Source organism: Mesocricetus auratus, unplaced genomic scaffold (assembly GCF_017639785.1).
Source record: "Mesocricetus auratus isolate SY011 unplaced genomic scaffold, BCM_Maur_2.0 Super-Scaffold_2245, whole genome shotgun sequence".
Lineage (NCBI taxonomy): Eukaryota > Metazoa > Chordata > Mammalia > Rodentia > Cricetidae > Mesocricetus > Mesocricetus auratus.
Window position 1 is genome coordinate 50,464,261 of NW_024429180.1, and position 23,157 is coordinate 50,487,417.

A 23,157-nucleotide genomic window follows, 5' to 3' on the forward strand; every position below is an offset into this window, starting at 1 on the left:
GATTTTAATGTAATAGATATAAACAAACATATCTAGGTATGAATTCCTTGGGACTACCACTTTTTTTGTGATTTTATTTTTAAGCAAAGCCAACTGCATTAAAGTTAACAACATACATGTAACATGCTAGATGATACAGTCTGTATTACTGATTATGGTGTATATTCATTTTGTTTCTACTGGGGTAAAATTCACTACTACAAAGTAAGGCTTACAGTAGTCACAATGGTGTGCAAACATCAGCACTATCTAATTGCAGAGCTCTTTTTTTTTTTTTTTTTTTTTGGTTTTTTGAGACAGGGTTTCTCTGTATTGTTTTGGAGGCTGTCCTGGAACTCATTCTGTAGACCAGGCTGGCCTCCAACTCACGGAGGAGATCCGCCTGTCTCTGCCTCCCAAGTGCTGGGATTAAAGGTGTGCGCCACCAATGCCCAACTTGCAGAGCATTTCATACCAAAAACAAACCAATGACCACTAAGCAGTCACTGTAAATTCAGTTTAGCATGCTGGTACACTGCAATGCAGTGACCCAACTGTTGTTTCTGATATAATGCCACCATTATGGAACAGTGTGTCTTCTACATACCAAGCCTGCCTCTGCTCCTTTTTAATTAGCCCAAGTATACCTGTGTGTAAATAGGCAAACAAAAGCAGTATCTAAAAGCAGGAATGAACATGGTTGAGCAAGTGTCTCTGTGGTAGAAGAAACCTCCTTTGTGTACATACCCAAAAGTGGTTATCTCTGGATCTTGAGCCACATCAATTCTCAGCTTCCTGAGTAACCAACACACTGACTATCATGGTGGCTGTACACGTTGGCATTCCACTAGCAACATATGAGTGTTCGCCATATTCCACATCCCACCAGCATGAGCTATCACTTATTTTATTAATCTTAGCCATTCTGACAGGTTTTTCCATTTTTTTTTATTTAAGTTAGAAACAAGCTTGCTTCACATGTCAATCCCAGATCCCTCTTCCTCCCCACCTCCTCTGCCCCCCCCACCAGACCTCCCAGCCCCACCTCCCAATCCCCATTCCGATCCCCAGGGAGGGTGAGGCCCTCCATGGGGGATCTCTAGAGTCTGTCATTTCATCTAGGGCAGGGCCTAGGCCTTCCTCCAAGAGTCCAGGCTGAGAGAGCATCGCTCATTGTGGGATGGACACCCAAAGTTCATTTGTATGCCACATTCTGAAAGGTTTAAGAAGAAATTTCAAAGTAGTTTTGGTTTGAAATTTACCTGATGGCTAAGGATGACGAACAGTTCTTTAAGTGTTTTTCAGCCATTTGACTTTCCTCTTTTGAGAATTCTGTTTAGATCTGTACCCCATTTTTTAATTGGATTATGTGTCTCCTTGTTACCTAGTTTTTTGAGTTCTTTATATATTTTTGAGTTCTAATATGTTTTGGATATTAGTCCTCTATCAGATGTGTAGTTGGTTAAAAATCTTTTGCCATTCTGTAGGCTGCTGCTTCCTCCGAATGAGGGCATCCTTTGCCATGCAGAAGCAATCTCAGTTTCATGAGGTCCCATTTATGAATTGTTGATCTTAGTGCCTGTGCTAATGGTGTTCTGTTCAGAAAGTCTTTTTCTGTGCCAGTAAGTTCAAGAGTATTTCCCACTCTATCAGGTTTAGTGTATCTGATCTTATGTTAAGGGTGTGTGTGTGTGTGTGTGTGTTTGTGTGTGTGTGTGTGTCACTGTATGAATGAATATGTGCAGTAAGTGCTGTTGCCTATGAAGGTCAGAGGTATCAGATCCTATAGACCTGAGGTTACAGGCAGTTGTGAGATGCCTGACACAGGGGCTGGAAATTGAACTCAGCTCCTCTGGAAAAGCTGTATGTGTGTGCTCTTAAGTGTTGAGCCATGTCTCCAGTCTCGATGTTGAGGTCTTTGGTCCATTTGGAGTTGAGTTTTATGCAGGGTGGTGAGTATGGATCTGTTTGAATTCTTCCACATGCAGTGTGACCAACACTGTTTGTTGGAGATGCTGTTTCTCTATCCAGTATGTATTTCTGGCTTCTTTATCAAAAATCAGGTGTCTGTAGGTGTGTGATTTGTGTCTATTATGTGTGATCTATGTATCTATTTTTGTACCAATGCCACTGTATAATTACTATAGTTCTGTAGTACAGCTTGAAACCCAGGATAGTGAGACCTCCTACAGGTTTTTTTGTTTGTTTTTTGTTTTTGTTTTTATCATTTGAAAATGTTTTAGCTATTCTGGGTTTTTTTTGTGTGTTTCCATATGGAGTTGAGAATTGCCCTTTTAAGGTCTGTGAAGAATTGTGTTGGAATTTTAAATGGTATTACATTGAATCTGTAGATTGCTTTTGGTTGGATGGCCATTTTACTTTATTAATCCAAGTGATACATGAGCTTGGGAGATCTTTCTTAAATGACATAGTTTGTATCACCCAAGTTTTTCACTTTCTTGGTTAAAGTAATCCTAACAAACTTTATATTTTTTGAGGCTATTGTGAAAAGTGTTTTTCCTGATGTCTTTCTCAGTCTGTTTGTCATTTGTGTATAGGGGGGCTATTGACTTTTGTGAATTACTACGTTGCTGAATGTGTTTATCAGCTGTAGAAGTTTCCAAGTGGAATTTTAAGGATCACTTATGTGTACTGTATTATCTAAAAATAAGGATGTTTCGACTTCTTTTCCAATTTGTGTTCCCAAGTCAGGCGTTGGTGGTGCACGCCTTTAATCCCACCACTCGGGAGGCAGAGGCAGGCAGATCTCTGTGAGTTTGAGGCCAGCCTGGTCTACAGAATGAGTTCCAGGACAGCCTCCAAAACAATACAGAGAAACCCTGTCTCAAAAAATAAAACAAAACAAATGATCTCCTTCAGTTCTCTCATTCTTGTAGCTACGACGTCAAGTACTCTATTTTATAGGTATAAAGAAAGTGGACAATGTTGTCTTGTTCCTGGTTTTAGTGAAATTGCTTTGAGTTTTTCTCTATTTCCGTTAATGTTGATTATGGGTTTGTTGTAAACTGCCTTTATTATGTTGAAGTATGTCCTTTGTATCCCTAATTTCTCTAAGACTTTTATCATGGAGGGGTATTAGATTTTGTCAAAAGCCTTTTCTATATCTAATCCAATGATTATGTGGTTTTTGTCTTTCTATTTGTTTATATGGTAGGTTACATTTATCAGTTTTATTTTATTTTAATTTATTATGTATATGGTGTTATGCCTGCAGGTATGCATGCAAGTCAGAAGAGGGCACCAGATCTCATCATAGATGTTTGTGAGCTACCATGTTGTTGCTGGGAATTGAACTCAGGACCTCTGGAAGAGCAGCCAGTGCTCTTAACTTCTGAGCCATCTCTCCAACCCTCATTTATCAATTTTCATATGTTGAACCATCCCTGTCTCTGGGATGAAGCCTATTTGATCATGGTTGAAGATCATTTTGATATGTTCTTAGATTCAATTTGCAAGTATTTTATTGAGAATTTTTGAGTCTTTGTTCATAAGGAAAGTTGATTTGTGATCCTCTTTCTTTGTTAGGTCTTTGTGTGGTTTGGGTACCAGGGTAACTGTGGCCTTGTAAAATGAATTTGTCAGTGTTCCTTTTGTTTCTGTTTTACAGGATGATTTGAGGAGTATTGGCATTAACCCTTCTTTGAAACTCTGGTAGAATTCTTCACTAAAACCTTCTGGACCTGGACTTGTTTCAATTGGGAGACTTTTAATAACTGCTTCTATTTCATTGATTTTAGTACTGAGTTTGATTATTTCTTGCCTTGCATTCCTTTAGGGTGTTATTTCTTAGTTTTGTTCTAGAGTTTTTGGGTGTGCTATTGTGCTACTAGTATGATATCTAGCCTTTTTTGTTTGTTAAGAATTGTCACGGTCATGTTATCTTTTCACAGCAATAAAAATCCCAGCTAAGACACATTGTGTCCTAGATTTCTTGAATTCTACCAGAGTTTCTTGAGTGTTTGTGCTACAGTTTTTAAGATTTAGCCTTTTCTTTGACTGAGGTATTGTGTCTTCAGTGCCTGAGAGTTTCCCATCTCATTATTCTGTTGGTGAGGCTTGTCTCTGTGGTTCCTGTTCAAGTTCCTAAATTTTTCATTTCCAATTTTCCCTCAGTTTAGGTTTTCCTTATTGAGTCTATTTCCACTTTCAGGTTTTGGATTGTTTTCTTCATCTCTTCATAGATTTCTTTAAAGAACTTATTCATTTCCCCTAAAGGACCTCTATCATATTCATAAAGGCTATTTTAAGGTCTTTCTCTTGTGTTTCAGCTGTATTAGAATACTCAGTGCCTGCTGTGGTAAGGTTGCTGGCCTCTAGGGGGGGCAATACTGTCCTGGCTATTACTGTGTTTTTACTCTGGCATCTAGGCATCTGGGTTTGGGGTAATTGTAATTCTAGGTGCTGATACCCGGTCTTGTCTTTGTTGGGGGGGGGGAGTTGTTCCTTAGTTTTTGTTTCCTCTCTGGTTTTTAGGAGAGTATGGTGGCTGTGTGTTGCGTGGTAGGAAATTCTTCAAGGATCCTGACAGGCATGGCTACTAAAGACTCCAGATAAAAATGTGTTTCCAAGTATTGGGAGCTGACACTTAGGAATAAGGATGGGCTGGGGCAAGGTGAAGAGGTCCACTGAAGGGGGGAAGGCTGGGTGTTCCATCAGGATCTGCTTAGTTCCCTGAGAATGAGTGCAGAGAATGAGGAGAGCCCACAGCAGAACATCTGCTACAGGCCTGGGGATGAGACTGGAGGATTGAACTTGAAGCAGTGGAGGCAGAGGTGAAGATCTACATAGTTAGTCTATCTATTGCCCTGCCAGAGTGGCCTGTGGGTTCCCAGGGAGTACCTGCTAGAGTTGAGGTCTGAAAGAAAGCAATGAATACAGAAATGGAGGTTAGGAAGAGAAGATGTGTGTGATCCAGTAGAAGCTGGGGGGAGGGGATGACTGTCTTAGTCACTGTTCTTTTGCTGTGGAGAGTCACCGTGACCAAGGCAGCTATTATAAGAGAAAGCCTTCTATTGGTGCTTACTTACTGTTTCAGATGTTCAGTCCATTATCGTGACAGGAAGCATGGTGGCAGGCAAGCAGGCAGGCAGAGAGACATAGAATTGAGCCTGCCGTGGGCCTTTGTAGCCTTGAAGCCCACCCCCCAGTGACACTTCCTCTAACAAGACCAATCTTCTCCAACAAGGCCACACCTCCTAATCCATCTCAAATAGTGACACTCCTGATGACTACATTCAAATATATGAGCCTAAGGGAGCCCTTCTTCAAACCACCACAGTGGCCACAGCTAGTGGTCTGCTGCAGAGCTGGACACGAGACTGGGGGATTGGATTTGGAGGAACTGAGAGAGCTAAAAATCTGCAGTCAGCTTGCCTATTTCCCTGTCAGAGTTCTCATTTAAGCATTTTTAAGAACATATTAGGAAATACATTTGATCTAAGTTTGTTAACTAAACATTTGGGCCGAAGTCCATGAATTCTTAAATGATACTCTAAAAGCATAATAAAATAATTGTTCATCTTCAAGCAAGGTAGGGAATCAATGTATTGTCTTGAAAGCTGGCAAGGAAAATAATTGAGATGGGCCTGAAGAGGTTGCTCAGTGAGTTAAGAAGAATGTAAAGGGAATATTCTCTCCTTAGAGCCCCTCCCACTCTTGGGAATTCTTACTTTTTCTTAATAAATCTACCTTTACTCTGATCCCAAAATAAAAATGTCAAGGTTGCAAAGAGTTTGGTTCTCAGAGGTGACTCACAATTGTCTATAACTCCAGTTCCCAGGGATCCAACACACTGTTGTAGACTCCAAGGGCACCTGTATCTGTGTGTACGTATCCACATAAATATATACACATAATTAAAAATTAAAGAATTGAGGTTTACCCTGGCCGAGAAGTAGTTCATCAGACACTTGTTGCCAAGTCTTATGGATCTGAGTTTGATCCTGTCTTAGAGGATTTTTGTTGTTGTTGTTTTTTGAGACAGGATTTCTCTGTGTAGCTTGGAAACCTGTCCTGGAACTTGCTCTTTAGACCAGGCTGGCCTCAAACTCACAGAGATCCGCCTGCCTCTGCTGAGATCAAAGGTGTGTGCCACCACTACCCAGCTTTAGAGTTTTTTTAATTGCTGTGAAAAGACACCATGACCCCAGCAACTCTTACAAAGAAAACATTTAATTGAGGTGATAACTTAGAGTTTCAGAGACTCAGTCCATTATCATTCTGATGGGGAGCATGGCAGGATGCAGGCAGACTGGCTACATCTTGACGAGAAGACAGGAACTCCACTGACTCACTGGGTGAAGTTAAGCATGTATGATGAGACATCAGAGCCTACCTCCACAGTGACACACCTATTCGCACAATGCCACAGCTCCCTTTGGGGGCCATTTTCTTTCAAACCACCACAGATCCTCAGGGTCCACATGGTGGAAAAAGAGAACTGACTCCTACAGGTTGCCCTTTGACCTTCACACTGCAGCAAACCAGCCAACTGATAATTGAAAAACAAAGCTGGGACTGATGGTTTATACCTATATAATCCGAGTACTTCAGAGACGATGGGCTGGGGTAGGGGAGGGGTGTGTGTGTGTGTCTGTGTCTGTCTGTCTCTGTCTGTGTTGGAGCAGGTGGGATTGTTGGTTTTGAGACTGACTTAGTATATATAGCCCAGACTGACCTTAAGCACTCACCTACCTCAACCTAGTATTTCAGTTTTTGTAAATTTCTTTAAAATCTAGCTTCATAGAGTACAGCTTGTTTACTTTCATATTTAGCCTATGATGATACATTGTGTTGAATATGGTTATCTAAACAAAATCTGGTCTGATACAAATATTGTCATGAAAAGGGAAGAGTTTTTTGATAGCCTTTTGAGATTGTTGTGGGTATTCTGCAAGTGGTAGTTTTGTTAAAGTTAGTTGCATTGTTGTAATCTAGTCTTTTCTGAACATTCCTTCCCTGGTAAGTGAAAACCCATTGGTCTGCAAAAGTATTTTATAATTCTCATATTGTCACATGCAGTGTTTTTATTCCAAAATCTTATTGTGTGCATGCCAGAAAGTAACATGTGGGAGTGGGTTCTCTCCTTCCACCATGTGTGTCTCAAGTATCATACTCAGGTCATTGGGCTTGAGCCATCTCTCTGGTCCTCATAGTTAAGATTTAATAAAAGTAACTTTTCTCCATCAAGCACAATCTCAAGTAAAACTGGCTAGGTTTTTGTTCTGCTTTAAAGGAATTGATGGCAGCCAGAATTCAAGACTATCCATATGCTTTGAAGTCACGTCATGGTTTGTACTAAAGTACCATTGGATTTGCCTGCCGTTACTTTATTTTTTAATTTTTTATTTTAATTTTAAATAGCTTGTTTTACATGTCAATCCCAGTTCACTCACTCTCACACACACACACACACACACACACACACACACACACACACACACACACACACACACACACACCCGCCTCCCACCCTATTGCCAATTCCTTCCACATAGGGGATATCTAGAGTCTGTCATTTCACTCAGGGTAGGCTCTAGGCACTCCCCTAAGAGTCCAGGCTGAGAGAGCATCCCTCTTTGTGCTATGGGCACACGATGTCTGTTTGTATTCCAGGGATAAACACTGATCCACTGCTCAGGGCCCCATAGGTTGCCCAGGCCTACTCACTGACACTCACATTCGGGGGTCCGGATCAGTCCCATGCTGGCCTCCCCGCTGTTGGTCTGGGGTCCAAGAGCTCTCCCCTGTTCAGATCAGCTGTCTCTGCTGGTTTTGCCAGCCCATGCCTGCCATTACTTTAATGTCTTTGCTGCACAATTTGTGCAGGTAGTCATACAGCAAAAAGATAGGAAGTATTTAGTGCCATTGTGAACAATAGCTTACGTCTTATAGACCACTTAGAAATTTCAGGAACTCCAGGGATCTGTGAACCATGGGTTTTGGGGGGGGTGAGGGGATTGTTTTTTTTTTTGTTTGTTTTTGTTTTTTGAGACAGGGTTTCTCTGTGTAATTTTGGAGCCTGTCCTAGAACGCTAACTCTTGTAGACCAGGCTGGCCTCGAACTCAGAGATTCCCCCTGCCTCTGCCTCCCAAGTGCTGGGATTAAAGGTGTACGCCGCCACCACCTGGCTCATGAACCATGTTTTTAAGAACTATAAACTAGAGAATTTTGTGTATTCTCTCTGGCTGATATATTGACCACTCTTGGTTGTATTTTGAGAAAAAGAAAATTGAAAATAACTTGTTTTTAAGGAATTGGCACACATTATGGCTTTCCCTGGCTCATCAAGAATTAAGAACTTGATATTTTATGACTGTTCTTAAATAAAATATTTAGGACTGTAGTGTTAGATTGATTGACAGTGTGCTTCAAAACACTCTATTCCGCATCATCTGAGAAACATATAAGTCCCTTTACTCTTTGGATTGCTGTATCTGAGCACATTTCTTTCATAAGTGTATGTTTGCTGTAGTACATGAGTTTGAAGAAAAAATATAAGGATAGAAAAATAAATCTTAATAATACTAAGGGATGAGTTATATTATTAAACAGACACAATATTCTTTCTGTTCCCTTCTGTTTCGAGGGTAAAGCTAAATGTTAGTTCTGATTTTCTCCTTAAGTATCACAGACATCTAAAGTCCATGCCTCTATAATAAAGGAGTCTGTCTGTATTGGGGCTTGGTGGCTCTTGCCAGTAATCAAAGCTTTTGGGAGGCTTTGGGCAGAGAATTGTTGTGAGTTCAAAACCTTGGCAACCTACTAACCTGCAATAAGTGAGACTTTGTATCACAAAACAAATGACAAAAAGCACCTGTTTGTTGACTACATGCATATATGTGTATATAGAATTTATATGTTCAACATTATTGAATATTATAAAATACATTATAAAGTCATTAAACAAAGGATAAGTTAACATTATGGTAAAAAAATATGTATTGCTGAGTTTTTGATCAGTCTGATCTGAATATTCAGAAAAATTTCATAAGGGGTTTATTTTTGTTTTTGAGGCACACTTTCATTATGTAGCCCATACTGACCTCATATTTGTAGAAGATTCTAATTGGTTCCCACCACCTACATTGGAATGCTCACAGCCACTTGTTATTCTGGCTCCAGGAGCTCCAACGCCCTCTTCTGGATTCCAAGGCACTTGCACTTACATGTGCACCTAGACACAGACATATAATTTAAAATAAAATCTTTCTTTTTAAAAGTCAACTTTAACAAAAATTTAAATTGTCATTTTTATAAATACTAGGTTGAGCTATATAAAAGTAACCATTATTGCAGGTCAAGAGGAATGGGCATTTTGACACTTTCATATGGTTCAACCTAACAGGAGGTGAAGAATTGAGCCTTTCTGGATTTGTTTTCTTTGGCGGGGTCCCAGGAATTGAATTCTAGTCCTCTGGAAGATCTGCTAGTGCTCTTAACCACTAAGCCATCTCTCTAGCCCCTGGATTTGTTTTCTTATTCATCCTCAGGAAAATAAGCATTGGGCCATATTCAACATCCTTTCAAAAGCATCTATACCAGAATATTCCTGAATGTGCTTAATATTTTACACTACAGAATGCATCATGGGTGCTAATAAAAATGTTACATTTTCAAACCAGTAGATATAGGATTTCAGTGAAATGTGTCCTTTTAAAAGCCATTGAGAAGTTCAGTGAGTGTGGGCACTGAGTGTATACAGTCTGACAGTCTTCACCAGGAAAATCTTGCTGTGCTGAGGCCCCTGGGCTTCTGTCAGTACCACATTAGCAAGTGGGGTCCTGAAATGAAAACAGGGAAAAGTTACCACAGTAATGTTCTAAGACTTGCTGGTCTCTGGAGAAAACTCTGGATACATTGCTACTAGCTTCTGTTGGGTCACCCTTTCCCAAAAATCTCATAACCTGACACAGTAGTTACAGAAGTTAGCACCACAAGCCAGATTGGTTTATTATTAGTTTCTATATTTGTATTAAGTGGCTTCTGGTAGTACAAGTCTTCATAGTTGAACTATCTGTTGCTGTTTGGGATATAGTTATTGTTCCAGCAACCATCAGAGACTGACCCAGACGACAGCCTCAGGGTGGGTAGGGGTGTGTGTGTGTGTGTCTGTGTGACTGTGTGTTTTAAAGGCCAAGTACTCAACTTTCTTTTCCCAGTGTACCTCTGAGGTATAGCAGCTATTCTCAACTCTGTCGGGAGTCAAGTAAGGGCATGTGTAGTCGGATTTTTTCTTTGGGCCACCAGCTCACACATAATGACATAGAGACTTATTATTACGAAAGCTCAGCCTTAGCTTAAGCTTGTCCTACTATCTCTTATAACTTAAATTAACCTGTTTTTGTTAATCTATATTTTACCATGTAGCTTTTACCTTCTTTTCTTTCTGTATGTCTGACTCCCACCATGTCTCATTGGTGTCTCCTCTGCAAGATTATCTCCTCCTACTTCTATCTGCCCGGAAGTCCCACCTATACCTCCCGCCTAGTTATTGACCATTCAGCTCTTTATTAAACCAATCACAGCAATATATCTTCACACTGTATACAAAAAACGATTATTCCACAACAGTCATGCGTAGGATAATGATCATTATTGACTAATTTTGTTAGGGTCTTAACAGCAGATATTGTAGTTTGGGATGTCATGAGTGTTGGAAACTTCAACCAGCCCCACTACTCCCATTCCAGAACCTGCCCCTGAGAAAGCCTGCCATTGGCAGCTCTACCTCCAGAGGGATTTAAAAGCCCACTCCTTATGTATCCCCTTGTGGTTTCTCCTATTTCTCTGGACCACCCAGGAATGCTTTGCTCAGATTAAACCTGGATTTATTAATTTGGCCTGATCTGATTTGTTGCATCAGCAGAGAGACTTAATATCAGGGTACAAAAACCTTCCAGTGGGTTTCTGAAGAAACTGTAGCTAACTGTGAGTGCTTTAATGACCAAGATGAAAGATAGAATGGAAGATAGAAAATCTGTCTTAGGATCATTTTTGTTTTGTTTTGTGCAACCCTGGTTGTCCTGGAACTCATTCATAGACCAGACTGGCCTGGAAATCAGAGATCTGCCTGTCTCTGCCTCCCATTTAAAGGCATGTGCCACCACCACCCAGAGACTAGGATTGACTAGGATCATTTCTTATTTGTGATCTAAATTTTGTTTATTTGAATTTTTCAAAATTGTATGCGTATTAAGTAGATTTTTGTTTGTTTGTTTGGGGTTTTGTTTCATTTTGCTAACTTCACAGCCATACCCTAAAATATTTTCTTATCCAGTTGGGCTGAATAGACCTAATTACCTCATTTCCTCAGATGAAATGCCTGTAATCTTACTGATTTCTAGACTTGAAGGACTTTCCAAAGAAACACTTGCCTGAAGATTTGATTAGCGAAGTGCCGTTTGTGGAAGGAGTGTTTCATGCTCATAAACTGCAGGAGCTAATTTCTGCTCATCCAGATGAGGAAAAGCAGATTGTCTCCCTGTCAGACGTGTAAGATTTGGTGCAGTTCTCCTGAGATGTTTAGGAAGCTCACGTCTGTGTTCTGGGAATGTGGCTGCTGTCGTTTCACCTGCTACAATGTCAAGTCAGTTTCAAGTGGTAGTGTACATAGAACGTTCCACCATCTTCCTCAGAATACTGTCCTTAAGCTAACTGTTCTAAAAGTCATGTGTGCCTTTTATTTTAAGTGAGGATTACTACAAATCTTAAATTTATACAGAAAACAAAACATCTTTAAAGTGCTTAGCACATAGTTTGCATCTAACAAACTAATTGTCTTCCTTTTAGGTAGATTTGATGTACTGTCATATCCACTGAAGAACCTGCCCCTTTGGCTAACCCTGCTTGGCCTCTAAAATTTTGGACTCCTTTTTTTTTTTTTTTTTTTTAATTCTCTCTTAAAATGTCTTAACCATTCAAGACTGTAGCCTGCAACTGTCTACACTCTGTGTACCCATATAAAGTCTTAATCTTCCAACCATGCAGTAGTAGGGCGTGCTTTACAGAGACAGGCAGATTTCTGAGTTTAAGGTGCACCAGGTCTACAGAAGTGAGTTCCAGGACAGCTAGGATTAGTTACACACAGAAACCTTGTCTCAAAAACATACAGAGTGGCAGTTCTTAGTTTTCTTTATAATGCTTTCTGTTGTTGTTGTGTTTATCACCCCCTCACATTCCTGTAATGTATTATTTCTTTCCTTACTAATGCCAACACCAGGAAGCCAAAATCTTTATTTTGCTTTATTTTACCAAGCATTTAGAGTGGTATATGGCACATAGTGGACACTCATGCCTGTCATTAAGTGGCTCCTGTTATCCATATGGTAGCTAGAAAGGGGGCTTAAAGAGTAGTACTATTTATGTATAGTCCAGAGAAACTATACATAAAGCACTGCAAAAGCCTCCTCTGACTCTGAAGCCAGTGTTCTTTTCATTAGCCTACTGCCTTGCCCATTTAGCTTACATATCAACTCAGCCCTCAGCATTTGGTCATGCTTGAAGAAAATAGCAGCCCTGGATATGTGATCAGCTGGTGTGTTACTCAGTTACTGCTACTTCTCAGAGCATTGTGTTCTTAGCCAGTAGTTTGGGAAATCCTTTTTAAAGAATATTTATGGTACTCAGACTTACTTTATGCTCTTAACAATAATTATATATATAAATGGCATATATCTATTATGAGTCATGTGGTTATTATGTTAATGCCGATGCTGTCAAGACAGTGAGAATCCCTAGAAGTGATGCATGCAGCAGTTCATCACAATAGGATTGGTGACAGTCCAACCCAGTCTCAGCAGACTTAAGTAAAAATCATCCAGTCCTATCATATTGTAACCTCCTAGCATGATAGACAAAGCATTCACCGCCTGTTTTCTTTATGAGAATTAGTTCAAAAAACATAATGCCAGTTTAGGAAGTAAAGATAATGAATTACCCTTACTTATTTCCTGCAACAAGTTTATTAATGAAAATACTAGAGGGAGTGAAGAGATGGCTCAGCAGTTAAAAGCATGTCTTGCTTATAAGGGACCCAAGTTTGATTCCCAGCACCTACATTGAGCATCTCATAACTACCTGTGACTCCAGCTCCAAGTGAGGCAACACCCTCTTCTAACCTGTGGTACCTGCACATAACGACAGGCAGGCACACACCCATACACATAAAAATGGAATTTTAAAAGATATATTAGCTCTGTCAATTAAGCCAATCAGGCTTCTTTCTCCAAGGGGGTCTTGTATGAACAGCAGTCTCCTTGAGAGTATGTTTACCCTGTTGCCTACATGGGTTGTCCTAAGGGACCTTGGAGGCAATTTTCTGGATGCTGTTCATGCCTCTATCTCAGTGCTGTCCCCAATCTAGTGCATAGTGCCTTTGGGAAGCCCCAGGGCAGTACCAGGGATTACACTAGTCAGGCCGCCATGTCCATCGACATTTCATAATATCACTGCTTTCCTATCACTGCTTAGTTTACTCCATGGGGTCATCTCACTAGGGATTTGTAAGGGTAGATCTATATTTTCAGTTTTTATTCAGCTATGTAATTTAGTTTACCTTGAACCAAATTATTATTTTCTTATATTTAAAGTCGAAGAATCATAGTTTCAAATATCCCTCTAAAATGAGGACTCTGTAATGTTCTCTCACATCCTCTGCAAGCAGATCTTAGCAATAAATTGATTTTGAGTTTGTTTGTGGATTTTTTTAATTGGATATTTTATTACCTGTCATAAAGTTGTTGGGATTTTTGTTTTGTTTTTGTTTTTTTCCTAGAACTCACTCTGTAGAACAAGCTAGCCTGGAATTTACAGAGATCCACCCACCTCTGCCTCCCAAGAGCTGAGATTAAAGGCATGCACCATTCCTGGCTGGATTTTTCTTTCTTTCTTTCTTTCTTTCTTTCTTTCTTTCTTTCTTTCTTTTTTTTTTTTTTTGTTTGTTTTTTTGTTTTTCAAGACAGGGGAATTGGGGTATTGCTTATACATGTAGAGGTCAGAGAACAACTTCTCTCCTTCTACTATGTGAACTCAGGCCACCAGATTTGTCTGTGAGTAGTACATTTACTCACTGAGCCATCTTACCCTGTTTTTAATTTTATTTTTATTGTTAAATTTGTTTTTACTGTTTTTTTAATTACTAAAATTTGAGTAGTAAGTACAGTTTCTACCTTCCATCTCCTGTCCCCATAGTTCCCCTTTTTCCTATTTCCACTCTATGTTGTACATGTGTGGGTTTTAGCAAGGCTATAATATTATGCTTTTATTGTTACAGAGTCATTTCAGTGCTCTAAGCACTCCCTGTACTCTCTCCTTCATCCATCCGACCTTGAACTGACAAGCACTAACTTCTTACTTTTTCTACACTGTGGTGTTTGCCATTCCCAAGATGTAAAATACAGTTGGAATCACTCAGTATATCACTTCTTCAGTTTGGTTTTATTTGTACTTAAGTTCTTGGTGTCTTTTTGTTTCTAAGTTTTGACAGTATAAATTTAAGTTACTATAAAATTTGTGTATAAGTTTTGATGCAGACATGAGTTTTTAGTTTTGAGAGTTATATATCAAGGAACTTAGTTGATATATGTTAAGGGTTCCGGGACAGGCTCCAAAACTACACAGAAAAAAAATTCATCAATGTGGACTCCCCAACACTATCGCATTACAGTGTAAGTTACCTAATAACTCAAAACAAATAGCTCTTGAAAACTTATGTAACGTTCACACTTTGACTCCTTTAATGCCTAACCAATAGGTTATTGCTTTCTGAGATTTAAAGTCAACTTTTTAACCATTCTTGCTACATAATAAAGATCACTGTTAAGTTTCTTTAAAATCTAAAATATCAAGGTAATACCTCACTAGTTTAACTTGTTAGAGATGTGGGGTGGCACTATTATTCTCCATGTATAGTCCTGCTTGTAGAAACAGTTTTTAGGGGAATGGTTTGTTAGTTGTGTCTTGTTGCTGTTGTAGAACACTTGAAAGAAGCAACCTGAAAAAGTACTCATTTTGACTCTCAGTTTAGGGAATACATCCCATCATAGTGGAAAAGTCGTGGAGGAGGGAGAATCTCTGGGCTGTGGCATTATAACATGTGCTGACTGGTTCATATTTCTTGGCAGCTGACCGAGAAGTAAAAGACTTCGGCCTCTAATCATAAGGTTGGCCTCTATGGCCTTATACCATTGTGGGTCATGTCTAAAAGGTTCCATAACCTCCCAAACCAGTGTTTCCAGTTAAGAACCAAGTATTCGGGCACATGACATATAGGGAACATTGTATACTCAGACCATAACAAATGCAAAATAGCAGAAAATCTATTTGCATGTGTTTGTTTAAAACTGCAGATTTGGGCTCCCAAATAACTCAATGCCCACTTCCTGTCTTGGGGTGACCTGCTTGACTTATATATTCTTTATTTTTTACTTTGCTATTTTCATAGTATTGCACACTGTTTTGGTCTTTTAATACTGTTAGCATGTCAGAATCAAGTTTTATAGAAGACATTTGAGAAACAGCCTTTTGGTTTTTATGAAGAATCAAAAGCCAAAAAAGCACACACAGGCTTAAACCAAACAGGTACCAGCACTGAGAAGGGTAAATGGACATGGACTTCAACCACTAACCAAGAGCTATCTGCAGGTGATAGCCCACTGGCAAAAGAAAAACCCTTTTTTTCTCCATCGGAGTTTCACTGGTCTTTTAACCACATCTCAGTGTAGGCGCCGTGCCCAGGAGTAGTTGATAAACACAAAATGAACTCATTTTACTTCGTTTGGGCTTTTTGTTTGTTTGTTATTGGTCTTTGCTTGTATATTTTTTGTTTTCATTTTTGTTGTTTTGGGTGTGTCTGTTTTTTGGTTTTGTTTTCACTTTCTGAACTTTACAAGTCAAAGTTTGTTTTTAAGAGAGAAAAAGACTTTAAGTTGGATAGGGGAGGAATTGTAGGAGGGGAAAATGATCAAAATACATTATATGAATTTTTTTTTCCATTAAAAAGTGGATTAGCCAGGTGGTGGTGGCACATACCTTTAATCCCAGTACTCAGGAGCCAGAAGCAGGCAAGGCCAGCCTGGTCTACAAAGTTCCAGGATGGCCAGGGCTACAGAGAAATTCTGTCCTGAAGAAGAGAAAAAAGAAGAAAAAAATCACAAGCAACAAAATTCTGTATACTTAAAAGTCTTTTTTTTTTAGACCAGGCGTTGGTGGCACACGCCTTTAATCCCAGCACTCGGGAGGCAGAGGCAGGCGGATCTCTGTGAGTTCGAGGCCAGCCTGGTCTACCGAGCGAGTTCTAGGACAGCCTCCAAAACAATACAGAGAAACCTTGAAAAAAACCACCAAAAAAAGTCTTTTTTTTTTTAGTTCGTGTGAGTGCAGGTGTCCTAGAAGCCAGAAGAGGATTTTAGAGCCAAAGTTCAGACAGTTGTGAGATGCCTGGTGTGTGTGCTGGAAACCAAACTTAAGTTTTCGAAAGAGCAGCAAGTGCTCTTAACCACTGAGCCATCTCTCCAGCCCCTATGTAGAGCTTTTTGTAGCTTTTAAATCTAATTATACTACACAGTGCCAAAAAGCTAACTTTCTGTTTTCCTGTGCTAGGGGTCAAACCCAGGGCATAGTTGAAGATCTTGGACTTCTTTTTGTGTTTGGAATATTAGTTTAAAATATTGTGCAGCTTAGTAGGAAAAAATTATTTTAATTAAAGCTGTTACTTTACCAGCCTAGTGGACTAAACTTTAACATGAATTAAGTAGGCATGTCCAACCTATGATTTGTATGTTGCAATGTGGGAAGGTTTGAAATCCCTACATTTGGATGAAAGCCTAAAGTGAGAATGCCCCTCCACATAAATTCTGTCTCCAGCCAGCAAGATCAGGGATGGGAAGTGGTCTTGATGACTGAACATGACTTGCTTCTTAAACTGTTTGGCTTCCATACAAGCTGACCAGCTCACAGTTGTCTTCTTGGGACCCTAACCCATCCTCTTGGTATTCTTGGACTATCTTGAACTTCTTGTGCCTGATTCCATCATTACCTTCTTTCGGATTCCTCCTATTTAAGTGAAGTGCGTTCTTGGGCTGTTTCTTGAAAAGAGGACCATGGATGAGGAATGAGTGTGACTTTGCATGTCCTAAAATTGCTTTGTTCAACCTTCACTCTTCGCTTGAGTAGAAGAGCCTTCAAGGTTGAAGATCATTTTCAGTTTTCTGAAGGCACTGTTCTTGGGGCTTTTGTTGCCACTAATGTTTTAGTGATGGCTAAAGCCATCAGTTTCTTGATCTTTTATTGTTTTGTTTTGCCCTATCCCCTCCTTCAGTTAATCAATTTTCCATTCTCTTTTCTACTACTTATCTGTTTATGGAATCTTCTTTTCTAGAAAAAAATTATTACTTTTGATTTGAGAGAGAGAGAGAGAGAGAGAGAGAGAGAGAGAGAGAGAGAGAGAGAGAGAGAGAGAGAGAGAGAGAGCGCGCGAGCACATGCACTGAAACAAGCGTGGAGATCAGAGGACAATTTGAGGTATCAGTTTTTGACTTTGAATTCATATGGTTCCCAGGGATTGAATTCAGCTCATCAGGCTTGGTGGCATGTGGCTTTGCTTTATCTACTGAGCCATACTAGTGTATCTGTTTGTCCTCAGTGCTCTTTGATGTAGCTTTCCCTTACATTGAGCACATCCATTACAGTAGACTGTTTCAATCTGTTGTTCTTGAGTTGGGAAAGCTTTTTAAATTACTCTGAGAATTTCTTCTTCCCCATTCTCTGTAATGTCTGTAACTCCTATTAACTGGATGTTACTAAAACCTGACTCACTACTTTGTCTTAACGTTGCTCTTATTTTCCAACCTAGGTGTTTTGTTCTGTTGTTTATGCAACTTTAACTTTATTATCATAGCTCTGTCTCTTCTATCATATTTTTGTTTCCTAAGATCTCTCTCTCTCTCTTCAGTGTCTTTTTCCCTGGCACCTTTGTATTCCACACTTGGGGTTTACTGTTGTTTTTAAATCTCTGGTGGGCTCATCCCCTTCCCTTTCTTCTTGTCCTTTCCTGCTTAGTTTCTATTCTCAATTGATTCTTATTGCTTGTTTAACTCTGCCTTCTAGGCTAAGGTTTTCTGTGGATTGCTGATAATCCTCAATTGCTTGTTGAAAATCAAGATGGGTGTCTACTCTGGAGCTAATGGGAGCTCTTAGATGAGGTGGGTGAGCTTGGGTATCACAGTAGTCTGTGTACATTTCCTGGGTAACTCTAGTTTAGTCATATATTATTTATGACTTATTAAAGCTTGCCTGAGGATTCAGAAAACAAAGTCAGCCATCTTTGATCTCAGCAGGTAGAAGCTAGGAGGTGGTGGTACACACCTTTAATCCTAGGACTCAGGATTAGGAGATATACAGATCTGAGTTCAAGGCCACTCAGGGATACATGAGATTGAATCAGTCCAAAGAGTAACAGCACTAGAGGGATGTAAAAGAAGCAGGGTCTTCGTATTCAGAAGGAAGCATTCATTCTCCAGCCACATTGAGGAGAGGCAGCAGGATCAGCCCATTCAACCTGAGGTAGTGGTAAGAGCTAGTGGCCAGCTACTTTGCTTTTCTGTTCCTCAGCTTGAAGTTTGATTCCCAGTATCAGTCTCTGGGTCATTTATTTGTTTATTGTGTTACACTCCATGTCAGTGCACCTTCAACTCTCAGTATTCAAGGGCAGAATTCTGCCAAACTCTATCATGGTGAGGAAAGACTTGGTCATATCATATGGAAGCAACCGGTTGTGAACCTATTTGGAATGTGGAGTGCATGTGTTGAGTGTACTTCTTACTGTCTCTCTGTCTCCCGTGCTAAGAAAGACAGGCATTTAGAAACATGAAGTAAGGAAGAATACTAAGGCATCTGGGGCAGCACACTTCACTCTACTGTAAATGTACATTATAAACCAAGCTTGTTTATTCCTTTGTCCCTACTGAAAAGGAATTTCACTGTTTTTGAGAATATCCTGATTCTGACTCTCTCTGACTCCTCACATGATTTTTTTAAGGTTTTTTTTTTTCTTCTCCTTATTGCCCCATTGTCGCCCTTCTGTAAAACCACTGTGATTTTACTCCATAAAAGGGGCCCAAGAGGTGGATTCAGGGCCACTCTCTTTAACCCAACTTAGGAAGCAGTCACTGGCTAGCTCTTGGGTGCACCCCAATAAAAAATCAAGATTGCGTCGAGCGGTGGTGGCGCACGCCTTTAATCCCAGCACTCGGGAGGCAGAGGCAGGCGGATCTCTGTGAGTTCGAGGCTGGGCTGGACCGACAGCCTCCAAAATAATACAGAGAAACCCTGTCTCGTAAATACTAAAAAAAAAAAAAAAATCAAGATTGCTTCAAACTCAGCTCAAATTGTATTAGTGGTCTTATTCTTACTGCTGGGATTAGCACCTGATCTACATAGCAAATTTTAGGACAGCCAGGGCTACTCAGTGACACCCTATCTCCAAAAAGCAGACACTCCTATAATGAAATCTACTCACTTCTACAGGAAATGAGGAGCTCCTATCATTAACTTGTACAGAGTCACACAGGTACAAGATCAGTGACCAAGCTGCTGAACAGTTAGAATCACTCCTCTCTACCTAATTTTATGTAGTGCTCTATGTTCAGAGGATTATGTTAACAAAATTTGGCAGAGTTAATAACCAAAGCTAAGCCAAAGTCTTGTTGTACGGTCAGGCTCCTTACACCTGTTTTCCTGTAGTGAACCATTGAAGTCAGAGTTGCAGGAGGGCACAGGGGAAAAGCCAGGTCTTTTCCGGGAAAGTGTAGGAGCCTGCCTCCTGGGAAGCACTTCCATCTAGCTAAGCCGGTGTTTTCTAGCCTTCTTTTTTTTTTGTGGAAAGCTGGAAAACCAGATATTTGTTCAACAGTTTTATCAAACTTTAAAGCTACACTGGGAGGCCAAATGTCCCTGGGTCATTTTATGCTGTTTATATGAAACCTCTGTAAATCGATCTTAATGCTGCAGCTTGCAGGCCTCTGTACTATTTGTGACTGTGACAAGGAACTTAAGTCAGCTTCTAGTGACAGATTAAATGAATGCTAGTGGGTTAAATATATAATTAAAAAGAACATTAAATTTCCAGGTAGTCAGTCTGTTTACCTCATAAAATAATTTGTTAGCATGTTTTTGCCTATATGTTACCCACAGTGCAAAGATCATGTGTGTTTATTATGTTAGAATTGGTTCATATTTTGAGTCAGTGTGGAATTTTGCAGTCTCACATGGTGAGACTCTTACCGTCTTTATCTAATGCAAGCAGCCGTCTGCAGAGCAGTATCACTTGCTGAAGTATGCATTTTATCTTGGTTTAAGTCAGTAGACACTACACAGCACCTGCAACCAAAAAGTGTTACTGTCTCAGTACTCTTTAAAAAGTAGGATTTCCCAAATACATCCAGAAACCTTGCCTTAGTTATTTACTGAGCAAATAAGAGACAACTAGTTCCAAAGGCATGAGTTGATGTAACTAGTTTCCAGTGTAGTTACAGGGTATTGGTGGGCATCTCTTCCATTACCATAAGAAAACAATGGACAGAACAAATACCTGGAGAATTGGGGAAGGCTGTGTCATTGTACATTCAAAAAATGCACAAATTATAAATGCACAGCTCAGTCAATATAAAGTAGACATTCATGGGTAACCTGCACCCTTACTAGGAAGCAGAATATTTATTCATACTACTTTCAATGCTTTTGGCTTTCCATTTGGGAACCATTCGATTTACAGAACTGTAAGTTTAGCTTTAATAGACACAACCAAGTTTCTGACATGTTTGAATCAGCTCAGCTTGACTAGCGGTGTGTGAAATACATGAAGTACAGTCCAACAGTGATCTTGGCTTTCCATTTTATCTATTATAATGAGTATCTTTGTGATTTAAACTCCTGTGTCCTAGAGATGCCAGAGATTACAAACCTTTGCCTGTTGGTTGTTTGGATACCTCTGAAACACATATTAATGTCTAATGGATACTGGTTTCATAAACATTTTTTCTTAAACTAAATTTTAAAATAAAAAATTTGTGTATGTAAACATTCAGATTGCTGGATAAATTTTTTCTACAACCCCAGTATAATAAGCCTCTCTGAAATAACTTATGAGAACTTGACTGATAAATATGTAAATAAAACCAAATTAAATGTATAAAACCAAGCTGGTCTTGGCTCCAAAAGGTTATCTTCTGTTAACTTTATAAATAGGAAGAGACTTTAAGTGTTTGGTTTTTGTTGTGGTGGTGGTTTTCTGCTCATTTAAACTACCAATATTTGCCAGGCTTGGTGGCATGTGCTTTTAATCCCAGTAGTTAGGAAGCCAAAACAAGCAGATCTCTGTGAGTTCCAGACACACACAAAGCAAAACCACCAATAATACGAACAAAATAGAAACTAGTTACAAATTCAGTTTTTAATTAGCTTCAGGCATAGACTTTCTGTCTTTTTGGGCTTTATGAATTCTGATCACTATTCATAAATTGTTGCTGCCAGGCTTGGAAGCACATGGTCATAATCCCATGACTCTGGAAGCAGATGCAGGAGGATTGCTGCAAGTTCTGGCCAGTCAGAGCTCCATAGTTAGTCTTTGTCCCTAATTAAATAAACAAAATCATTACTAATTAAAGGAGTTGATTTTGAAAAAAATAAGAAAAACAATAGCTGAATTGTCTTTAAAATAATTAAAGATAAGGCATTTTTTTCCTGCTTATAGAGTATTATAAGCTTTGACATGGGGACTAAAGAGATGCCTGAAGTTAAGAAAGCATGCTGTTTGGAGCATGGCAGCACATGCCTTTAATCCTAGTGCTTGGGAGGAAGAGGCAGGCTGATCTCTTTGAGTTTGAAGCCAACCAGGTCTACAGAGACAGTTCAGCCAGGGCTACACAGAGAAACCCAGTCTCATAAAAAACTAAAAGTAAAGACACACTACTGTTACAGAAAACTGGAGTTTTGTTCCCAGCACCCACATAGGAACTCCAGTTCTAGAAGATCTGGTGCCCAGTTTTGATTATCTTGGGCATCTATGTTAATGTGTACAGATAACACACATATACACACAATTAAAAATAAAGTGTTTCTTGGATTATAATCCATAGTTTTTGGCCATGAAGCAAGGCATGACTGTTGGTTTGGTTTGATTTGGTTTGTTTGTTTGTTTCCAGACAGTGTTTCTCTGTGTGCCTTGGGTGCTACCACTGCCCAGCTAAAATATTTCTTAAATCACATAGTTGTAGTAAAAAGTTCAAATTATGAGGCTGGAGAGATGGTTCTTTGGGTAAGAGCACTTACTATTCTTCCAGAGAACCTAGGTTCAGTTCCCAGTACCCTAATTATGTTGCTAACCACTGCCTATAACTCTGCAATCAGGGGATCTAACTCTTTGGCCTCTATGGGCACCCACACACATATGATGCTCATAAACTCACTTAGGCACACACTCATACACACAAATAAAAATAATTATAAATTGTAAGCAAGGTATAGTTACTCCTATAATTCCAGCACACAGTGACAGAGAGAGGTAGGTTTGAGGCCAGCCTGGTCTGCATATCAAGTTCCAGACCAGTCAAGGTAACATAGAAGTCTCTGTTTTTTTTCTATTTAAAAAAAAAAAAATCCAAGGGCCAGCAAGATGGCTCAGTAGGTAGAGGTTCTTACAACCAAGGCTAACAACCTCCGTTCTATGACTGGGTCCCAAGTGGTGGAAGGAGAGAAGTTCTGCAGTTGTCCTTCTCTTCACACTCAGGCCACAGCAAGTTCATAAGTTCATACACACACAAATTAATGTAGTTTTTAAAGGCTAACCTTTACATTTTTCAAGTTACAGAAATTTCAAATCTCCCATAATCTCACTTCTCAGTTGTAACTAATGTTATTTTCATCTAGATTTTCTTACAGAAATTGGCATACAAATGAGAGTATACTTCTATTTTGCTCTTTGTTCTGTGTGTGTGTGTTCATGCATGTGTGCAGTGCACACGTGCCACAGTGGTTGTGTTGAGATCAGAGGACATCTTTGTAGAACCCATTCTCTCCTTCCACTGTTATGTGGATTCTAGGGATCTGAGTTTAATAGTGACAGAGGCCTAGCCATCCTAGAGTGACCAGCTTTGTTGAGG

The 23,157-nt window shown here is 39.6% G+C and overlaps 1 protein-coding gene and 1 pseudogene across 1 annotated transcript in view; both read left to right on the forward strand.

Annotated features, from left to right (window-relative positions):
• Xpo7 (exportin 7) overlaps window positions 1-23,157 on the forward strand; it is a 91,054-nt gene that overhangs the window by 22,040 nt on the left and 45,857 nt on the right.
• Window positions 13,194-13,317, forward strand: LOC121138796 (annotated as a pseudogene).